The sequence below is a fragment of the Moschus berezovskii genome, chromosome 23 (genome assembly GCF_049115385.1).
Source record: "Moschus berezovskii isolate FMDL1 chromosome 23, NW_MosBer_1.0, whole genome shotgun sequence".
Lineage (NCBI taxonomy): Eukaryota > Metazoa > Chordata > Mammalia > Artiodactyla > Moschidae > Moschus > Moschus berezovskii.
Window position 1 is genome coordinate 28,059,215 of NC_142482.1, and position 13,881 is coordinate 28,073,095.

At 44.9% G+C, this 13,881-nt stretch overlaps 1 protein-coding gene across 13 annotated transcripts in view; it reads right to left on the reverse strand.

The window, feature by feature from the left end:
* TRERF1 (transcriptional regulating factor 1) overlaps window positions 1-13,881 on the reverse strand; it is a 213,584-nt gene that overhangs the window by 58,159 nt on the left and 141,544 nt on the right. For all 13 annotated transcript variants that reach the window (XM_055406355.2, XM_055406356.2, XM_055406359.2 and 10 more), the window contains one exon: window positions 6,760-6,874. The gene's annotated coding sequence lies outside the window, so the exon portion shown is untranslated. The remainder of the gene's footprint in view (window positions 1-6,759; window positions 6,875-13,881) is intronic.

Consider the following 13,881-nt stretch of genomic DNA (forward strand, 5'->3'; position numbering starts at 1 on the left):
GTCCCTGACTTATGAAAAGGGAGTGTGAAATAAAAAGTAGTCATGTAAGCTGTAAGGATGGACGCAAAATGAACAGTGAAGACTACCCACCCTGCCCCTTCTGGACAGGTGTCTAGCAGAGTGGGTGTGCCACCCACTGACTGAGGGACTGGGGCTCCACAGGGAAAATTTCCCAGCAAGTGGTGTCACGAGACTCCAGCCCCCTCATGGTTCCATGACAGAGAAAACAACTTGGAGGGAGGGCCAAGATGCTGAGGTGTTCCATCTCTAGAAATGACCATTTCTAGAACCCATGGTTTATAGCTGATGCAAACACTGGCCAGACCAATGTGTTTTGTTTCCCCTCAGATTATTATTATTATTATTTTTAAAAACATACTCCAGTGAGGCTGGCAATCCTACACTGACCCTAGATTTCTGCCTCCACTTCCATCCCAGTTCATAAACCAGCTCTGCCAACACGAGAGCATCACTGGACAAAAGCGTGAGCCCTGAAGGGGACTCTTCTCAATCACAATGATACTGACTACTATGGACTGAGTGCCCGTGAAATACTATAAGCTCTTGTTACGAGCTCTGCATACACACGTCATCTCATTGAGTCCTTGAACCGCTCTGTCTGTGGTCCCAACATTGCAGATGAAGAAACTGAAGTGCTGAGAAGTGAAGTTAGGGCGTGGTAGAGCTGGGTTCAAGCCCATAAAGTCTAAGCACCCTGCTCTGTGGTCTCCCCTCTGATGAAAGGCACACAAAGAGAAGACAGGAAAACTAAACGCAGGAAGGATGGGGATGGGGGGTGTGGAAAAGAGGCACAGGGGAGGTAAGACCCTAGAAGGAGAGAGAGCACGTGGATGAGAGGAAGCTGGGGCCTAGATGAGGCACACGTGGGATCTGGCTGTGGGTGTAGGAGGCCTTTGCTGAGGGGGGACGAGGCAGGAAGGTTGATGGTGACCACGGGAGAAACAAGCCGCCAAAAATGCAGAAGCCATTTCCTCTCTCGAGGAAGATAAACAATAGATTCATAAACAAACTTTACAAAGCTGCTCAGCTATTTAAAGCATTCTGGTAGGAACTGGTATCCTTTGAGAGCATAAAGCTAATCCTGAAAAATGGTCAACAGTTATTTTGGGGAGAGAAAAGGTAGGAAAGCGGGGTGGGGAGGGATATACTCCTTCCGAGTCCCTCACCAGCTAGCCCTGGGTGCCTGCAGCCAGTTAGATGTCCTTTCTGAGCCTTCTGTGAACAAGGAATAGCAATTCTTGCCCCACAGGCTATAGTGGAGAAGAAAGAAGACAGACCTTCTGGCAATATGGCCCACCAGATACCCTACTTGACCTTCCCAACTGAAACAACTAATGTACTATTTAAAATTTAAAACATAAAAATTGTAAACACACTACTGAACTGGTAAAAATGGAAGGATTCTTCAAAGACCAAAACCAAAAGCAGGAACCTTGGGATGTAGGAGAACAGCAAAGCTGGCTTTTGCCCTATGGGTTCCTGCCACATCCTATGGATTCTAAGTTTCCCGTGAGAACTGCACATGGCTCAGGAAACAGGAGAAATATCTCAGTTCCTACATAAAATTGGGACTCCAAAAGGCTCCCACCTTCAGTGAATAAGAAATAGACCCACAATCCAAAAGAAGACCACAAGGAAACCTGACCTTGGGCTGGGTAGAAATCTGAACTCATAAGCTGGACCTCACACAGGTTTCAGTCTGAATTCAAGTTCTGGGTAGAAAATGAATTTAAAGTGATTTTTTTATTTGGGAGTGCCCCGAGACAACCAGCAGAAGTTAATGCAAAACCTCTCTGGAAAAATCAACTTCAACCCATCCCTCAAATACCTCTCAAAGATAAATATCTAAAGAAACTGAAGAGCTCAGAGAAACTAACAACAACTAGGTAACATGGCACTATGAGTACTGGCCAGCAGAAGCAACAGACAGCAGAACCAGACCTGCAAAGAGATCAGATTCTGCAATTACCAGACATGAGATTCTACATTGTCTAAACAGGAACTTCAGTGTAGTAAAGAAAGAAAGAAGTTTGTAACTACAAGCAAGAAATGAGAGGTCATAAACTCACAAGCAGATTTTAAAAAGCATGGACCTGGTGACTTCCCTGGTGGTCCACTGGTTAAGAACCTGCCTTCCAAGGCAGGGGACATGAGTTTGATCCCTGATCATGAGTAAGATCCCACACGCTTTAGGACAGCTAAGCCCCTGAGCCACAACTACTGAACCTGTGCACCACAGCTGGAGAGAAGCCCACGTGCCACAGCTAAGACCGGACACAGCCAAGTAAACAAATACTCAAAAACAATGGACCAGAACTAACAGAAATGATAGATAAAGAAGCTGAACGGAAAAATTTCAATGTGTGGACTAAAGAGCATTTGAGATACAGGATAAATTAAATGGAAGACACGTTTGAAGACGTTATTCAGAGTTCAGCACAGAGGGACAAAGAGGTAAAAAGCAAGGAATAGAGGCTGAGAGATAAGAGAGCAGAATGAGAAAGTCCACCATATGCCTAACTGGAGTTCCAAACAGAAGTATCAGAGAGAATGGAGACGAGGCAATAGTCAAAGAATGAAGAGTGAGAGTTTTCCAGAACTGTTGAAAGTCACCCATCTTTAGCATTAGGAATTGCAATGAAACCCAGAATAAAGACAGAGAAACTGACACGTCATTACATAAGAAAGAAGTAGCAGAACACCAAAGAGAACAGCGACATCTTTAACATGAACTAGACAGAAATGCCAGGCCACTTACAAAGGACCAGGAATTAGACTGACAGCCAACTTCTCGGTAACACTGATAGCCAGAGGCGGTGGAATAATGGTTTCAGTGACAGAAGAGAATATACTACAATAAAGTTACCTCTCAAAACTGAGAGCCAAAATAAAGACAGTTTCAAGTCAACAAAAACCAAGCCAAAATAAAACAAAAACTTAAAAGTTTACTACCAATAGATTCTCACTAAAAGATAATTCAAATGGATTTATTTTAGGCAGAAGGAAAATGATCTCATGAAAGAATGGTGAGAAAAGAATATGAATAAATCTATACAAACATGTATAAAATAATGATGTCTAACTTGTAGGGGGAAAAATAGAATAGAAAGAAAACACAGGATAACGATTGTACATAAGTCGGAAAAAGCGGTGGTTAGAATTAAACCAATTCAAATTCTTGAATTTTGGGGCAGGAAGGTAAAGACATTGTTTCATTTTATACTTTGCGAAATGGCTGTCTGAGGAGGCCTTACAAATAGCTGTGAAAAGAAGAGAGGCGAAAAGCAAAGGAGAAAAGGAAAGATATAAGCATCTGAATGCAGAGTTCCAAAGAATAGCAAGGAGAGATAAGACAGACTTCCTCAGTGATCAATGCAAAGACATAGAGGAAAACAACAGAATAGGAAAAACAAAAGACCTCTTCAAGAAAATTAGAGATTCCAAGGGAACATTTCATGCAAAGATGGGCTCGATAAAGGACAGAAATGGCATGGACCTAACAGAAGCAGAAGATATTAAGAAGAGGTGGCAGGAATACACAGAAGAACTGTACAAAAAAGATCTTCATGACCAAGATAGTCACGATAACGTGATCACTGACCTAGAGCCAGACATTTTGGAATGTGAAGTCAAGTGGGCCTTAGAAAGCATCACTACAAACAAAGCTCCTGGAGGTGATGGAATTCCAGTTGAACTATTTCAAGTCTTGAAAGATGATGCTGTGAAAGTGCTGCACTCAATATGCCAGCAGATTTGGAAAACTCAGCAGTGGCCACAGGACTGGAAGAGGTCAGTCTTCATTCCAATCCCAAAGAAAGGCAATACCAAAGAATGCTCAAACTACCGCACAATTGCACTCATCTCACACGCTAGTAAATCATGCCCAAAATTCTCCAAGCCAGGCTTCAGCAGTATGTAAACCGTGAACTCCCAGATGTTGAAGCAGGTTTTAGAAAAGGCAGAGGAACCAGAGATCAAATTGCCAACATCCGCTGGATCATGGAGAAAGCAAGAGAGTTCCGGAAAAACATCTATTTCTGCTTCATTGACTATGCCAAAGCCTTTGACTGTGTGGATCACAATAAACTGTGGAACATTCTGAAAGAGATGGGAATCCCAGACCACCTGACCTGCCTCTTGAGAAACCTGTATGCAGGTCAGGAAGCAACGGTTAGAACTGGACATGGAACAACAGACTGGTTCCAAATAGGAAAAGGTGTACGTCAAGGTTGTATATTGTCACCCTGCTTATTTAACTTATATGCAGAGTACATCATGAGGAACGCTGGGCTGGAAGAAGCACAAACTGGAATCAAGATTGCTGGGAGAAATGTCAATAACCTCAGATATGCAGATGACACTACCCTTATGGCAGAAAGTGAAGAGGAACTCAAAAGCCTCTTGATGAAAGTGAAAAAGGAGAGTGAAAAGTCTGGCTTGAAGCTCAACATTCAGAAAACAAAGATCATGGCATCTGGTCCCATCACTTCATGGGAAATAGATGGAAAAACAGTGGAAACAGTGTCAGACTTTATTTTTTTGGGCTCCAAAATCACTGCAGATGCTGATTGCAGCCAGGAAATTAAAAGACGCTTGCTCCTTGGAAGGAAAATTATGACCAACCTTGATAGTATATTAAAAAGCAGAGACATTACTTTGCCAACCAAGGTCCGTCTAGTCAAGGCTATGGTTTTTCCCGTGGTCATGTATGGATGTGAGAGTTGGACTGTGAAGAAAGCTGATCGCCGAAGAATTGATGCTTTTGAACTGTGGTGTTGGAGAAGACTCTTGAGAGTCCCTTATACTGCAAGGAGATCCAACCAGTCCATTCTAAAGGAGATCAATCCTGGGTATTCATTGGAGGGACTGATGCTAAAGCTGAAACTGCAATACTTTGGCCACCTCATGCGACGAGTTGACTCACTGGAAAAGACTCTGATGCTGGGAAAGGTTGGGGGAGGGAGGAGAAGGGGACGACGGAGAATGAGATGGCTGGATGGCATCACCGACTCTGTGGACATGAGTTTGAGTGAACTCCGGGAGTTGGTGATGGACAGGGAGGCCTGGCGTGCTGTGATTCATGGGGTCGCGGAGAGTCGGACACGACTGAGCGACTGAACTGAACTGAACTGAAGTATGTCTATTAAAATAGATGGGATAAACACTGAAAGAACAGATACATATAACTTCCAAATAAGAAGACAGAAAATGGAATGAGGAAGGAAAAAAATCTCAATCAAAAAGAAACAGTAGAAAAAACTGAAAGTATATAAAGATGGTAGAAATGAATCCCTATTCATCAGTTAGATATACCTGTTCTAAGTATCTATGTATCAAACAGCACTGCCCTAAAATATACAAAGCAAATTTTTTGGCAGTACAAGGAGAAATGGACAAATCCAACAGGAGATTTTTAACAGGTCTCTCAATAATTGAAAGACAGATGAAAACAGAAAAGGACATAATATACATAATTTGAATAGCACAGTGAACTACATTATTTTAATGATCATATATAGAAAACTACTAAATATGTAATCATTGGAGAGCACACACTTTTTCAAGCACTCATGAGAACATTTAAGAAAAATTTTGAAAACATAAAATATTTAAAAGGAGCATATAGAAATGGAATCTTTCCAAGGATCTGTACCTGTTTTGTCTTAAAAAAGACAAAGACTGTCTTTTTTGTTCACTGATGTATCTCCAGGGTCTAGTACAGTGACTGTTACAAAGGGGGAAATTAACATGTCCTGAAGAATGAATGGTGAATGGAGTCTGTGTTGAGGAAGTACAGGTCAGGTGGGCAACTGGCAGGACCAAACTCGAGGTGATAAAACCCCTTTTCACATGGAGGGGACAAGAGAATAAGGTGAGTGGCACCAGTCTCCAAAGCGAATTTTCTCTCAAGAAAAGCAGAGTCATGCCAGTCATCATCAAAGAGGGTCATGTGGAAGAGTCTTTGAAAGTTCAGTCTTTGTGGCTCCACGTGGCAGAGCAGAGGAGAAAAGACAGAAATTGCAGAGAGGAAGTATTTGTCCCAATATTGGTAAGAATTTTCTAACAATTCACTGTTCAACACTGGCCAATAATTGGCCTGGTAGATCCTTCTAAGGCCCCTTACAACCCTGTGTGGGAAAGGAGACTCCGTGTAGGGCGTTCTGTGAGTCCCAGGCCATCCACCCAATTCTATCCTATTCCAGAGATTCCTTCACCCCCAGAGTCCTGGATGCTGTTGTTGTTTAGTCACTCAGTCATATCCCACTCTTATGATCCCATAGGCTGTAGTGGCCAGGTGCCTCTGCCCATTGGATTTCCCAGGCAAGAATACTAGAGTGGGTTGCCATGCTCCCCTCCAGGGGATCTTCCTGACCCAGGGATCGAACTTGAGTCTCCTCTATTAGCAGACAGATTCTTTACCATGGAGTCACCAGGGAAGCCCAAGATACCTGATCTCTAAAAGACATGTCCAAGGTCCCAGATTCAGAAAGTGGTAGAGGAATAATGGCAGCATCAGTCCCCAGAAACTCAATTCCGTGTGCTTTCTGCTTCATCACTGGCTTCTCCATTAACCAAAACAAAGACATTTACCCCATTAGGCTAACATACACCTTTTCAGTCTACCCACATCCCAGTAAACACTACTTTTCCAGTACATGGCAAGTGATTACAAAATCATAGCAAATTAGTTCAAATGAAAAATACCCACACCTTCCAGGAGAAAGGGAACAAGCTTACCTTGACTTCTGCAGCAGATGGTTGAGATGGGAGCCTGGCTCTGGGGGCTTCTCCTGTGGCCGGCCAGTCATGCTGCTCTCATGCTGCTGGGCAGGTGGGGAGAGGAGGCCTGGTTCTGTGGGAAAAAGAGAAGAGAAAGTCACTCCATTGCTTGTTCCCAGCTCTCCATCACCAGCGTGCCGAGGACACTATCCAGAAGCCGAGGGAGCTCACCCACTTTCATGTCACTAGGGAGCAGACATGCATGGGATGGATGTTTCCCACGCCCTCCAGTGTGCCAGGCAGGGATCTAAGGAACGAGGCTACAAAGATGAATTAGACGCAGTCCCTGCTCTCAAGCAACAAAGCTGAGCAAAACAGAGAGAGACATACACGTGTTTCATTACAAGATAATTTGGTAAGTGCTGCGATTTCCCCAAATTCATTCAACAGCCTACCTGTCCCACAGGGAGCGGAAACAACTTATGAGCACTACAGTACAGGGCTTCTCAAAGCTATTTGTGATGAAGGACCAGTTCTTTATTTTAATTTCCAATCCATCACAGATGAATACTTTTATAAAATATAAGATAAAGGAAGGGGTAGAAAAATGAAGTGACAAAGATATTCATACAAAGTATAAGCCTTCTTCTAATGACTCCACAGCTTACTCGGTCAAATCGGCATGGAAGCATCTCAGGGCTTAATCTCAATTTCTGTACTGATCTGGTCAACAATTTGCAGACCAGCACCATTCCACACACCACGGCTGAGAAACACCACTATAGGAAACGTTTACACAAACTGCGACTTTCCTAAGACGGCTGGCTGAGCTCTTGGTTGAGAGAGAGGGGCTAGAAATGAAAAGATGTCAAACTCACCCTCTAGACTACAGTTCAGATTGCTCAGAGTCTCTCCCCCAGAAGCAAGAGTGATGGCATAGATGTTGGGAAGGTGTGGCGTTGGGGTGTTTGTTCACAGGTGGTGGCACCAACTCACTGGGTTCATGGGAACCTAGTCAGAAGTTGTGCCTGGAGCCCTGTCCTGCTCTACCTTGAACTTGTAAGCGTAACTATGGCAACCCCAGCCGAAGCAACCGCCCAGAATGGGAAGAACAAAGTGTCATCTATTAAAATGGACTGAGACGTTTCAGAAAATAAATCATTTCTAAAATGTCAAGAGGGCTGCTGCTGCTCATTCCTACTATTTAACGATATAAAAATGATTTTTTTTAAATTGAGAAATCTTTTGTCTGTGACAGCCAGCTCCCAAAAAAGTCTTTAAATGCCTATTGCCTTAATACTTGAGGGAGAGATTACAAGTCATTTTCCCCCATTTGAATGCTTAAGAGAAAGTGCTCATTCCTCTAAACTTGCAGCTTTTAAGTAGTTCTTATTTTAAACTTTAGAAGAAGATATCTCTGCAGAAGAAAAACTTCCCTTTTCAAAGTCTTTTTTTTAAAATGCATATGCACATATGCTCTCACTCCCTGCTTCAAATGCTAAATCATCTGCAATTTGGGAGTTTGTTGCTCATGAAATTCTAGCGATAAGCACATCATAAACATTCCTATAGCAAGAGAATGCTTTTGAAGTGACGTCTGTGATGCTATAAAGATCGTCTATCATTATCTCTGAACGCTGGCAAAGAGAAGGTTATGGGAATAACTATTTATGTATAAATAAGTCAATAGAGTAACTGGCAACTTCCACAGCAGACCTTACCAAGAAGCTAAACCAGAGCATGAGTTGGGAAGCAGGGATGGACCCCCTCCTCAGGTTCCATGAAGAAGTGTGCCATCCTTACTCTCAGCACGGGAAAATAACACTCAAAGCTCCCCCACTGGAGCAGAAGCCCTTGCATCCAGTCTCAAAGGCAAGATTAGCTTAAACAATCACACCAACAACTTTTATATATCAGGTGCTGGGTTACATTCTGATGTTCTCAAAATGCGTTCTTCTTCAAAGAGACACAAGGGAGACATATAAACAGGCGATCCCAATCTCCCTTGCCTGTAAGAAGAGTATATTGGCTGGAATTAAGGGAAAGGAAATGAAGTTAACTAGCTCTGTCCATCGAGCCAACCATCCAGTGGTCCATCCATTGTTGACTGAGTGACTGGTACAGAGTAGGCAAGTACAAAGCGCTAGACATACAACAGTTGAGACTGACGTCGTCCCTGGCTTCATGGAACTTCTCTAGTGGGGAAACCAACATCAAAACATCAGAAAGAACTGTAATAGCAGTGTGTGCTGAAAAAAGCATGATGACTGTCATAACAGTATATATCAGAGGCAGATCTAGCACGGGAAAGGGTCAGTGGTGCATTTGCAAAGAATTAATCTTTAATCTGAGCCCTAAGAATAAATTAGTGAAGCAAAATAGGGAAAGCAGGAGGGAAAAGATAGAAAGAAAAAGTAGGCAGGATGAACAGCCTGCGCCAAGATCCTGTGACAGAAAGAGCATGGCATGTTCTAGCTATGAAAGGAGGCTCTTAATAGGGATTGAATCGGTTCTGGACCTCATTCCACACTTCCACTGCTGTGGTTTTCAGGGCATGCATTACGGATGTGCAGGTTTTTCCAAAAGTGCCCAAGAAGTTACCTAGGGCAAGCCAGGAAAGAAAGATAGATGTGTGTCTGCTAATTTTCCTTCTTCCTAAGCTGGCACAAGGCATCCAACACAGGGGCCACTGTGCCCACCCTCTCAACTGACAGCAAGTTTTGGGATTCACCTATTTTTCTCTTCAACAGTGGTAACTTGGCCAAATCCAATTTGACCACTGGTGAAAATTAGTTGGTCAGTGCTGACATAGGCAGATAGTAGGTGTGGGTTTTGGGATGTGAATGAGCATTCTAAGTCGCGTGGTGAATGCTACGATACGGAAGGTCACTTTCGTGCAGACAGCATGAGCTTTGGGGCCAAGCAGTTCAGTTCAGTTGCTCAGTCATGTCTGACTCTTTGTGACCCCATGGACTGTAGTCCACGGAATTCTCCAAGTCAGAATACTGAAGTGGGTAGCCTTTTCCTTCTCCAGGGGATCTTCCCAGCCCAGGGAGAGAACCCAGGTCTTCTGCATTGCAGGGAGATTCTTTACCAGCTGAGCCACCAGGGAAGCCCAAAAATACTGGAGTGGGTAGCCTATCCCTTCTCCAGCGGATCTTCCTGACCCAAGAATCAAACTGGGGTCTTCTGCATTGAAGGCGGATTCTTTACCAGCTGAGCTATCAGGGAAGCCCGAGGCCAAGGACACCTGGGTTCAAATCTGGTCCTGCCCCCCCACTGGCTTGAACCTTCCACAAAATGGAGTTAGCAGTGCTTTCTTTGCTGGGAGATCAGCAAGAGCGTAGGTCTCTCACTGAGCACATTTCCTGGTTCCCAACTGGCCCTGGATAAGTGGCAGCATTACTATCATACACCAGTGAGTGAAGACAGTTCAGTTGCTCTCTCAGCATGGAAATCAACAGGAAGCCATGACACATTTCCCAGGTGGTATGGGGGCTAAAAAGCAGAGACATCATTTTTCCAATAAAGGTCCATATAGTCAAAGCTATGGTTTTTCCAGTAGTCGTGTATGGATATGAGTAGTAGTAGATCAATCCCAGTCGTATCCGACTCTTTGTGACCCCACAGACTGCAGCACACCAGGCTTCCCTGTCCATCACCAACTCCTGGAGCTTGCTCAAGCTCATGTCCATCGAGTCGGTGATGCCATCCAACCAGCTCATCCTCTGTCATCCGATTCTCCTCCTGCCTTTAATCTTTCCCAGCACTGGGGTCTTTTCCAGTGAGTTACTTTTTCATATCAGGTGGCCAAAGTACTGGAGCTTCAGCATCAGTCCTTCCAATGAATATTCAGGACTAATTTCTTTTAGGATTGACTGGCTTGATCTCCTTGCAGTTCAAGAGACGCTCAAGTTTTTTCCAACACCACAGTTCAAAAGCATCAGTTCTTCAGTGCTCAGCTTTCTTCATGGGCCAACTCTCACATCCATACATGACTACAGGAAAACCCATAGCTTTGACTACACGGATCTTTGTCAGCAAAGTAATGTCTCTGCTTTTTAATATGTTGTTTAGGTTGGTCATAGCTTTTCTTCCAAAAAGCAAGCATCTTTTAATTTCATGGCTGCAGTCACCATCTGCAGTGATTTTGGAGTTGGGCCATAAAGAAGACTGAGCACCAGAGAATTGATGCTTTCAAATTGTGGTACTGGAGAAGACACTTGGAGTCCCTTGGACTGCAGAGATCAAACCAGTCAATCTTAAAGCAAATCAACTCTGAATATTCATAGAAGGATTGTTACTGAAGTTGAAGCTCCAATACTTTGGCCACCTGATGCGAAGAGCTGACTCACTGGAAAAGATCCTGATGCTGGGAAAAACTGAAGGCAAAGGAAAAGAGGGTGGCAGAGGACGAGATGGTTAGATGGCATCACCGACTCAGTGGACGTGAATCTGAGCAAACTCTGGAAGATACTGAAGGACAGGGAAAGCTGGCAGGCTGCAGTCCATGGCGTCGCAGAGACTCAGACACATGACTTAGCGACTCAACAACAATAACAACAATGGGGGCTTCAGGGCAGCTTTGCAAGAGTGCAGGGTTCCCAATGACTCAGTTTCCTGTGTCCTCTGGGTTCCCTACCGCTGTGCTCAGAGTTCCCAGAGGGCAGTCCCACCACACCAGGGCTGGCTGTCACTGAGTCACAGCTCGTCGGTCCCAGGTCCACCTTCTCTGGATGCGACTTACAGAGGGTTCCACCCAAGGGGCTGAGGGCCGGCAGCCAGCGGACTCAGATTCCAGTTCTAGCTCCAGCACTCATGGCTGGGGCTCCCTCTGACAAACAGCCGAGTTCCAGAAGGTAGAGGAGATGGAACAACTACCACATCCTGAAGGTCTGGACACAGGGCAGGCCTGGTACTGGGCCTTCCCGGATGTGCCCGAATACTGAAAACACTCCTGTGGGGTCACTGCTGTACCACTGGGTCAAAAGTGAGGAGATGGAGGCCAGACTTGTCCCAGACCTGAGTGTTGAAGCCAGAATGGGAAGCTGGGAAGCCCTTCCTCTTTAGCACTGCACCAAGTTCAGTTCAGTTCAGTCGCTCAGTTGTGTCCGACTCTTTGCAACCCCATGAACCACAGGCCTCCCTGTCCATCACCAACTCCCGGAGTCTACCCAAACTCATGTCCATAGAGTCGGTGATGCCATCCAACCATCTCATCCTCTGTCGTCCCCTTCTCCTCCTGCCTTCAATCTTTTCCAACATCAGGAATGTAAATAGCTCTTTCCCACACAACCAATGAGCATGCAGCCCAGAAAGGCTCTGTGACTTTCCAGGGACCAACAGGCAGCCAGCCATCAAGCAAGGCCAGACTATTCCCCTTGCCATCACATGGCTGTCAGGACCTCAACTTTCCTTCTGCACACAGTGGTAACTAACATTGCCTTACTGACCATTCTGCTGTTAGAGTGATGGAAAGAATGAAGATTTAAGAGCCTTGTGAGGGAAAAATCTAATACGAGACATGAACACTTTAAATGGCTATCAAGAGGCTCAAACCAAAGAGGAAGGGTCCCCACTGGCCACAAAGCACTTGAAAAGAACTGCTCCCATCCCCCTGGGCCAGGAGCAGGGTGCAGCCGGGAAAGGGGAGAGGACAGAGGAGATAACTGTGGAGCTTCTGAAATGGGAAGCAGGGCCCAATGAAGTGTAAAGAATTCCCTCCACGCCACCCACAAGAAATCAGAAATTGGCACAGATTTTTAAAAGAAGACCAGGATGGGGGAGGAGAAAGAAACTGAGGAGGAAGAGGAGGAATTCAATCTGTAGATTTAATATGAGAACATCTAAGAACAAGGTGGAGAGTAATCAATGCAGTGAGAAATCTTAGACTCCAGTCACCTGAGGGCCACCCATCCTGTCAATGAGTTCTCCTGCATAGAGATGATGGTGACATTGCAGAAGATCTAATTTTCAAGTGAGACACATCCCATCCACAGCCAGGGAGGCCTAGAAGCTTCTCTGATGCAGTGAAAATTCCCATTCTCTCTCCAGACAGCTCTCCTCCTCTGTTGACGGCTCACTCCTACCTCCATGCAGGCTGAGGAAAGAACAATTCACAGGACGAGAAGAGGGGGTTCCTGCCCAGACCATTATGAGAGACCTGTGGCCACTTTATCAGGCCTTCATGCTCTTGGTTATTCCAGAACACAGAAGCTGGACCATACACTGAGAGTGTATCAGAGGACTCATAGTAGATCAACAACGGATGGCAGACCTCCATCCACTCTCCAACCTTCTTAGGACTCCTATCCCCTTGCTCACAACTCCATCCAGCTTGTCTTTCAGGTTTCCATACACTCCAAGCTCTTTCCTACCCCAGGGCCTTTGCACATGCTGGTCCATTTCACTAGGACGCTCTTTTCCTAGCTCCCTGCTCATTAATGTCTAGTTAGCTTTCAGAGTACAGCTTCAGTGAGACTTTTTTGACTCTCCAGAAAAGCAAGTGTTGTAACAGCACTTATCACAGTTGCAATTAACTAATTATGTGATTAAAGAATGGGCCTCCCCAATCAAGACAGTAATCTCTCCTAGGGCATGGGCAAGCGTCTGCTTTTTGCACCATCATGTCCCATGGGTGAGCACAGCAGTTCTCAGTCCTGTCTGCACATCAAAACCACCTGAGGGAGCTTTAAAAAACACAAATACTTGGGTTTCACCAAAACCTATTAGACAACAGTGCTTCAAGTTTGCCAGCAGGTGGTAACACGTGGCCAAGGCTGAGAACCACTGACCTAAGGAGGCCATGGGTGCTGGACCTCTGCCCTAGAGCTGTCTTGAAGTGGCCCAGGGAGTAACAGTAGGACCTTGCTCCCTTTCCTTGTGGATAAATGTATCGTTTAAATGTTGTTTTCCACCGCAGAGATTAAATTTGAGGAAATTCCGGAAGAGGGAAACAAAATCCTCATTGTTAGAGAGGAATACTATTCCTTTCACAAAGTACTCCTGCTGCAGCCCCCGCCCTGACACGCCTCTGCCCACTAACCCCAGTTTATCACCTTCATCCTCAGAGCCGCCGGATTAACCTGACGTGTTCCTGAGATACACTTAACTACCTGAGGTGATACCCCCTAATTTTAA